At 38.7% G+C, this 8,481-nt stretch overlaps 1 long non-coding RNA gene across 1 annotated transcript in view; it reads left to right on the forward strand.

Annotated features, from left to right (window-relative positions):
- LOC119713439 (uncharacterized) overlaps nucleotides 1-8,316 on the forward strand; it is a 50,670-nt gene extending 42,354 nt beyond the window's left edge. Inside the window, exon 4 of the long non-coding RNA XR_005260697.2 lies at nucleotides 5,722-8,316. This is a non-coding gene — a long non-coding RNA (uncharacterized lncRNA). The remainder of the gene's footprint in view (nucleotides 1-5,721) is intronic.
- The last annotated feature ends 165 nt before the right edge of the window (nucleotides 8,317-8,481 follow it).

Genomic DNA, 8,481 nt, shown 5'->3' on the forward strand with positions numbered 1-8,481 from the left:
ATCCTCATAGACAAGCTGATGAAATATAGCTCAGGCTCAAACAGGCTCTAACAAGTGTAAGTGAAAATACAGTTGGAATTGGCTTTGAAAGACCTGTTGTAGTTAACCCTGCCTTAAAAAGGGGGTTGGTTTGGATCAGAGGTGCCTTCTGTGATTCTGTAGCCTTATACTGAAGGATTTTGAGAGGGCCATGATACACTTTAAGTGTTCTGTTTCTGTTAACCAGTGAAAAAATGCCAAATAAATTTGAGGGGAGGAAGGATAGCAAAGGAGAGTCAAAGGACTGATGAAAGTATCATTTGTTTACAGAAACATTCAGTTTCTGTTTCAGACACACATGGTAATCCTCAGGTGTAAAGTGCTATAAGACTGCTGATCATTTTCTTTCTTTCTTATATTCTTATTGGAAGTAATAAAAGATCCTGATTTACTTTCACTCGTAAAAATCCCTATGCAGATTCAAAGAATCAAAGAGTGAACCAAACGTGATATCCAACAAAGACCATATTACAGATACTAATATATTCCAGATGAAATCTTTCTCCTTGATGCTGAAAAGTAGTGGAAAGTGTCTCCATTCTTATAAGCTAGAGAGTTGTACATACTTCAACCGTTTTGTTTCTTAACTACTCTTAAAAAAAAAAAAAACAAAAAAAAAAAAAAAACAAAAAAAAAAAAAAAACAAAACAAAAAAAACAAAGCAAAAGGGGAGCATGTTGTTCTGGGCCCATGCCTCTGTAGGTGGCTAGCTGAAGAAGCGTTCCCTTTTCTGTGCCTGGCAGAAAGCTGGGTAGCTCCAGACCATAGTGAACTAAAAGGTGAGGGTATCAGTGAGACCAGATGCCTGTGTAAACATATAAAGCGAGACAAACTGAGACAAACAGGTGCAGCTGTACTTCTGTAGTTGTAGGAATGCTTACCTGGCCTTCTGAAGTCATGAAAAGCTGGAAACCTCCTGTAGCATCACAATGGTTTAGAAAAAATTAGCCTTCTGTTACCTGATTGGGATCACCTGGTGCCACACCTGTGGTGCTCTCAGGCACAGGACTGCTGTAGCATTTTTATTGCAAAACTGTGGTAGGGAACATTTCTTAGGACCTCAGGCATTTTGTGGCCTCACTCCTGTTCCTCTCAGTTAATGTGACTTTTTTTCAGTCCTAGATAGAAAAGCAAAACAAAGCAAAACAACAATAACAACAACAAAACTTCATTATTTTTTTTCCTGGTTCTGCCACATCAGTGCCTGGCCTGGCACACCTGGATGCAGGAAGGCCCTTTAGATAGTTGGAAAAGCCAGTAGTCCACGCTGACTGTCTCTCAGAGGGCTCTGCTAGAAGGCAGCTAACCAGCACCCTCTAGACAACAGGAGGCCCAAGACTGACCAAGGAGCTAGTGTGTGATAGAAAGGTCTCATGCCACATGGATAGGTGAGGAAATGCCGGACTGTTTGCTCCATGACATGGTGAAGGAAGAAGCAGCTGAGTGGCAGAAGGAGGCTGTGAGCCAGACCAAAGGTGTACAGTGAATCTGCAGCTGTGCAAACGACATCAGACTTAAGTCATAGATACACAAAACCTTTTTTTCAAGGCTTCAGGCCCACACAGGACATGATACAGTTCACATTTAGTCAGGGCCAGATTTAGAGCTGGTGTAAAGAGGTGATCCTTGGCTTAGACAGTCTAGATTTCACATTCTGAATAACTAGTCCCTGTTAAATAAGAATTTAATTACCTCTTGTGACATTTTCATTTAGCTTTTTCTGGCCTTCAATTTTGAGAGTAGGCTACAGATTTTGTGTTACATGTTGTTTGCTCCATTACCTAACATGTACAGCAGAAGCTGAGTCCTTATGTGCTTAACTGATGGATACAGTTCTCTGTACTTGCATATAGAAGGTGGTATGGATTGTCTTCTGAAGTACTGTTCTTCCCTGGCTCTTTTCATTACTTATGTGAATCCCATTGCAAAGGCAAATCAGTGTGTGTGTGTATGTTCACCCGCATGACAAACACAGTCACCACAGATGTTGTGCTCTGCAAATCAAATGGACTTCAGCAATCTGGTGACTTCAGCAGAGTTCCTCAGGAGAGACATGTGTAGTCAAGGCCAGGATTGGCTCCACTTAAATAAATAAATAAAGGTTAAATATCCTGGAAGATTCATTTTCCAGTGTCCTTAACCTTGTCTTTGCTGGTGACCTCCTTATTTATTTATTTACTTATTTTCAAACTGAGCTTTTCATGGCCATTGACATAAATTTTCCAGCTTTTCTAATACGGAACATCTGTGGTCCCTATGCAGTGTCCTCTATAGGTCATGGGAAAGCTTTATCTTACTAATAAGCTCCATTCCTCTATATATTCAAGCCCAGTTGATGGGGCCAAGTGTGTTTATAAATAAATATTGTCTTGTAATGACCATTTCCATATGTCCCAGAGGAACAGAGTTTTAGTCCTTTTGAGCTGGCCAGCTGCCTCCTTTGTAACAGTGAGAACAGTTTTACCCTGTCTGGTTAACATTTGATTTATGTGGAAATGTACTCCCCAAAGTGACAGACCAGTGACACTGAAGAATGCAGTGCTCCCAGCCTCACGTAATAGCTGGGGAAGTTTGTTCATCTATCCATTGTTTTCCGTTTCATCAAACAGAATGATGGGCATGTTTATTGAATATTTTTATTTGCCCCTGACTCATTTTTATTTGTCTGCCCCAGCCCAAAAGAAAGACAAAAAGCAGGAGGAAAACAATTGAGATTCATTTCAATGCTATCCCCAAATCTTTCAGTAAGAGAAATGACTGTAGGTATAGGACATTACTAACTTATGGAACAATACATTTGCTGGGAAATTCAGAGAATGGATTCCAAAAAATATTTGGTGAGTAATTGTCCCTTCTTACTGATGAATACAGCAAGAAATACGCTGTAATATGCCTTCTCATCTGAATGAAGCATGATCTAATAGCTCTTTATCATTGAAGAATGACATACTGTCTCAGTGGCTTATTTCTTAATATTGTCCTAGGGAAGAGAGAATGCCGTATATCTGACATGAATCTTGATCTGCTATGCATCCTCTTCCATCCAGGCAACAGTGCAGCAGAGGTCAGGATACATCTTTTAAAAGCCTTTAAAGGCTTTCAGAAGAAATAAACTGTAGTTTTTAGAAGATCAACATTCAGGACTAATGTAGCATATCTGTTAATCTTCACTGCTTAAATTGTTGCTTAGCTACATATATGCATGTGTTTGTATAGATATATACACACTGAGTAAAGAATGTTTATTCTAATTTTCCATTCTCCTGGAGTTTTGTATTTTGTGGACAGGAATGAATGTCTGTGGATTTATATGGTTTTGTTTCTTGTAAAGCCAGTCTGATAAGCAGCCTCCAGCCTTGATCAGTAACAAGAATAGATTCCTATTCCTAAAATTTCGTATCTTTTTATATTCTGTCGGCAATAGTTTGACTGTTTCAGTTGGTATGATAAATATATTTGTAGCAGGATTTGTTATGAATCCAATGAAAAACACCATTAGGAAAAAGTCACATCTAAAATATTTGTCTCAACCTCTGTTATTCCTTGATGTCATACAAAAGTATGACAAATACCACAGTATTGTCTTACCATGACATTGTAATCTGCATTAAGTCTTCAGATTTAAAAAACAATAAATAAAAAATATCTGCCTTCTTCAGTCAAATTTGAGGCCATAAAAGTTTAAGAATGCATGGTGTTCTGAGTGTGGTTAGACATTCCTATCCCAGAAAGAAATAAACTCAAAAAATCCTGACCTTGGAAACCTGAACAGTAAAAGAGATTAGGCATGAAATTTAAACTTTACCTCTTCTATCTTCTCACAGTCTCTGGGTTTTCAATAGATTTTTTTTTTTTTAACTGTTTCTTGGAATTCAGTTACATCTCTGAATATTTTTAGCTGATCATCAGAGGAGATTGCCAGTGCTACAGGTTCACCATGTGGTATCACAGTCATGTTGCCCCCAGGAGAAGGGGTGGCCTGAACAGGGCTGTGGTTCCTAAGTTGTCTGCTTGGGGACAAGAAGTGAGAGAGGACAGAGCCAACTATAGTCAGAGGAAAAGAAGGGATGTGCGCATACATCTGAGGTAACCAAGACTGAGCACTAGGCTGTGGAAATTAAAAAAGACATTTAAGAATTCAGTCATTTTCCAGAACTTTATTTTATTATACAGGGAAAGCAAGATTATCCTTCTCCTTAGCATGTGAGGGGTATAGTGAGTAAGAAACAGTTATATCAGAATAGGGCACCTCTTTTGGGTGTCTAGGTGTTTCTCCATTTTTGAGACAAATCCAACTTTGGCTGATGCACAGAGGACTGGACAGATCCTCCCTTCCCTGTTCTCTGAGACATATTCTATAGGAGAATTCAACAGTAAACTAACTCCTATGATTTCAGTTATTAAAACCTTGTAACGTTTTCAATTCTTTTCATAGAATAGAATAGTGTATGTTAGAAGGTTATGTGTGAACCATGGTCTTGTTTTGATACTGGTGAAATTTTGTATTTCAATCCTGAGACTGGGCCCTTCTGTTTTAAATGGCAAGTAGGAAGTCACATCACCCTGAAAATAATATAAAATTATGGTTGTAGATAATTCACTTCATGATTAAAAAAAAAAAAAAAAAAAAAAACAAACAACAAAAACAAAAACACCCCCCCAAAAATTTAACTGATCTATTATACCAGGATCAGTTCAATTTTTTGTTATGTAATCTGCATGATGGCCTTGCTTTCTGCTGGTGGGAAATTATCCCAAGGAGCAGTGTGTCTCCTCTGGGAATGCTCAGTACCCTGGAGATGCTTCTTTTTTGACATTTTGTTTTTCAAGTGATTACTGGGCCTTTGCTCAGATGAGAGAAATAATTTTTCTTTCCCTGACGTCAAGTCGTACATGTAATTATGTAATTGCAGGGCTCTTTCCTTTATACTTCAGGCTAAACTGGCTTATAATAGTAAATATACATGGATTTGTCCTCCTGGTGCCTATTGAGGAAGACTGGATTGGGTAGCTTCAGCTATGTTTTGGTAGCAGGTATTGCAAGAATCTCTGGAAATTCCAGTTAGTACTGGGCTGTTGTCCATGCTTGCTGTCATACATTCTCTCATGGGGAATTTGGGGGGCCAGAGCCTACAGACCTGAGTACAAACCAGGGAAGCATCCTTGGCATAAGGGGCCAGTGATGATTGTGCCAGCTGTAGCTTTGGTGTGCACATTATGTCATTGAACCAGAAACAAACTCTGCTTTGTTTATAAAATGAAAACATATATTTGTCCTATCTTCTAGAAATGTGGCATAGTTAGTGTTAATAATGCTTGTAAAATAGGCAGGGACTGCATCTGGAAAACCACATTGTGCCAATTAGGAGTTAGGATTAGAAGCAGAACTTCAGATTATGTCTGAACTAATTACAAATTTTAGCTAATTGGGACATCTGTTTTCTGCCTGATACTGTTTTCTGTTATGAACTGCCAGCAATCATAGCATTTTGAAGGCTTTTTGGAGACTCACATGAAGGACAAAGTTAATAAATGCACACAGGTAATCCAAACCGTGTACCTAAATTTATTTTCATTGTACAGCTTTACAGTAACTCTTCACATTCATATTCTGAGAGGTTTTGCTGATGTGAAGCCAGAATGGGTGTGGTTGTTAACACTTCTCTTGATGCTTCTTCTCAGGTTTCTGTGAGGCAAAGCATACATCAAGCAGGTGATGACTAGAGCTGACGGCACTTGCAATACTTCCACTCAGTAATGGTTCCTGTAGGTATATATTCAGCAAAATGCGGTAAAAGGCTCCATTAATATCAGTTTCAAGATATGGCTGATAGACACTAATGGTAAGTTTTGATCATAGTCAAATTATTTCAGACAAGCTAAGTGTTAAAGTAATCAAAAGCTGTGCATTTAAAAAGAGTTTAATAGAAGAACAATTAAAAAAATAAATAAACTCTGCATGAAAAATCTCCAAGCTGTATAATTTCAGAGAAACTGCATCATTTAAAGTATTTTTAATATCACTACTTTGTGAAGTCCTTCTTTCTGACATGAATGTTTTGAACATTATTAAATGGAATTATGGAATTAAGAATTTCTGGTTTTAGTTAGTTGGGTTTCATTCAAAGTTATTAATTTTCTTCTTCTTCTTCTTCTTCTTCTTCTTCTTCTTCTTCTTCAATGCTGCATAATCTTCCTTTTTTAATTTAAAAAAAATAAATTCCAAAATTACTACTGAAAGAACACAGTCCTTGGTCACAATCTACTTGAAAGCTCACGGCAGCTGATTTTTCTGTACCTTTCTATTTTTTTATTTATTTTTATTTTTTCCATGAAATTCCTTCTCTTTCTGTCAGTTTGGAATATCATAATGGATATAGCTGCTCCTTATGTTATAGCAAAGGCCAGAGACAGTTTTCTCCAGACAGAGGTGGATCCCACAGACTGTTCCTACCTAGCCTAACAATTTAGTCAAAGAAAGTTCATCTGAACTATACAGTATTTTATCTCTAACTCTACAAGGCTATGAACTGAGATTATAGTTTTTATTACCAAGATGTTATGAATGTGCTTTGTATATGGAAGGGTTGGAGCAGCCCATAGCTCTGGAAATTAACATAATGTCATAATAACAATGAAGACAAAATTCTTTCTTAATGTGCCTAAGTATGAAACAAGCGCACAGTGCATTCGTGCAGAAAGGACAACAGGAACCTTCCTGCCATTTTCGTTTCCTGCAGAGATTGTGCCGAGATGTCTAAACTAATATGCTTGTGTTTTTATGTAAGTTGAGGGTTAAATAACTCCCTGGGGCTGGAAAGCACACACCCACGCTGCCTGGGAAGGTCTGAATCAGGATTAGGAAAAGGCCCCATCTAGGCAGAGTTATGCTCTGGAGACCCTGTCACTTTTCATACTAAGTACTCTTCCTGCCTGGACTCTGGGCACTTAAGCATGTATTTAGCTTCAGAGGTTCCTTGAGGTACCTCCTAAATTAGAGAGAACTTAAAGCAAGCATGTAGAGATCACTGAACTGCTCAGGATTTCAACAGTGCAGAGGTGTTTCTGTCTCACTAGGTAACAGTATCCTTGCCTTGGTGTTTTAATAATGCTCACATTTATTCATGTTATCAGATAGTACTCTATAGGCCATACTTTATTAGGTACCCATGTGTTATCATTCCCTACCCAGCACAGCAGCTAGAATCCATCACCTGCAGATCTCCCTTTCAGAAGTCTTTAATCAGTTGTATCTGAAATCAAAGTCACTTTTACGTTACCAAAAAAATAACACATTTAGCAATAAATGCTTTTAAAACTGTGAACAGCTGACATTCACTTACGCTTTCCTTAAAAGCCAGCCATACCTTGACTTCTTTGGTACATTTCCACATTGGCCTGGATCCCTGGAGGAGCCATCCTCCTGTAGATGATGTCTTCCTTCAAGTCTGCCACAGTAGTTTAATCTCTGTTATCCTCAGGCTCCACCTTACCCTGAATTTCTTTCTTTATAATACTTCATGTGTGCTGAAGGATGGTTTGTCCTACTTTTCTTGACTTTTCTGCTTCTTTTGCCCAGCAGACCTTTATTTAGCTGATTAACCATAGCAGCATGCTAGGAACTGGATCAGCATTCATTGTCCACAGTTTAGTACAGAGAATCAAGGTCAGCCAGAAGGCACAAAGCAATATTCTGGTTCAGTGTGTGCAAAACCCTTCTATGCAACAAACAATTGTTTAGCAAGAGGAAAAGCAAAAGCTGTGGAAGGGAATCAGGACTCTGATTTGTCTTTCACAGTCTTTTGAACTGCTTCTGGCAGCTCAGAGTCTTCCTGGGGGACATTGGGCACATCTGCTTTAGAGAGCTGGAAGATCTGGGGCTGATCCTCGCCATTGCTGTCATGTTTGCATGGTCATGGCATGCAACCAAGTTGGAAGTGAGTCCCTGCCTGATGTGAATGGTTAGGCACGTAACTGTGTGGTCACCATTCCTTTTCATGACTGGAAGAACATGTCTTGCACTGTGTGCGTCTTCCCGTACGCCATCATCTGCACTAGTGGACCTCCCTGGGTCCATGAGCATGTACTGACATTGAGCATTAACCTTAAAAAGTTCAGACCTTTGAAAGAAATCTTTTGGTTAGCCTACCATATCTTTGTTAATAAATATGTCACCCCTTGGAACGTCTATTTGTACCTTCTTTTGTGTGTGTGTGCGCACCATCACTTAGCTGTTGGGTGGATGGGTCCATGCGTAAGGCAACTTCCCCATGTTGAACTGCCACAGATTCTTCATGATTTCATGCACCAAATTACTACACACAATTTTCTCAAAGGGAGTTTGAAATATGTTTCTACTAAAACAACTCTTACTTTTTCACAAAAAAAGGTCAGGAATAAAATATAAATGGTCTTTGCATGCATTTGTTTGCACAGTTATAT

This window comes from Anas platyrhynchos, chromosome 1 (genome assembly GCF_047663525.1).
Source record: "Anas platyrhynchos isolate ZD024472 breed Pekin duck chromosome 1, IASCAAS_PekinDuck_T2T, whole genome shotgun sequence".
NCBI lineage: Eukaryota > Metazoa > Chordata > Aves > Anseriformes > Anatidae > Anas > Anas platyrhynchos.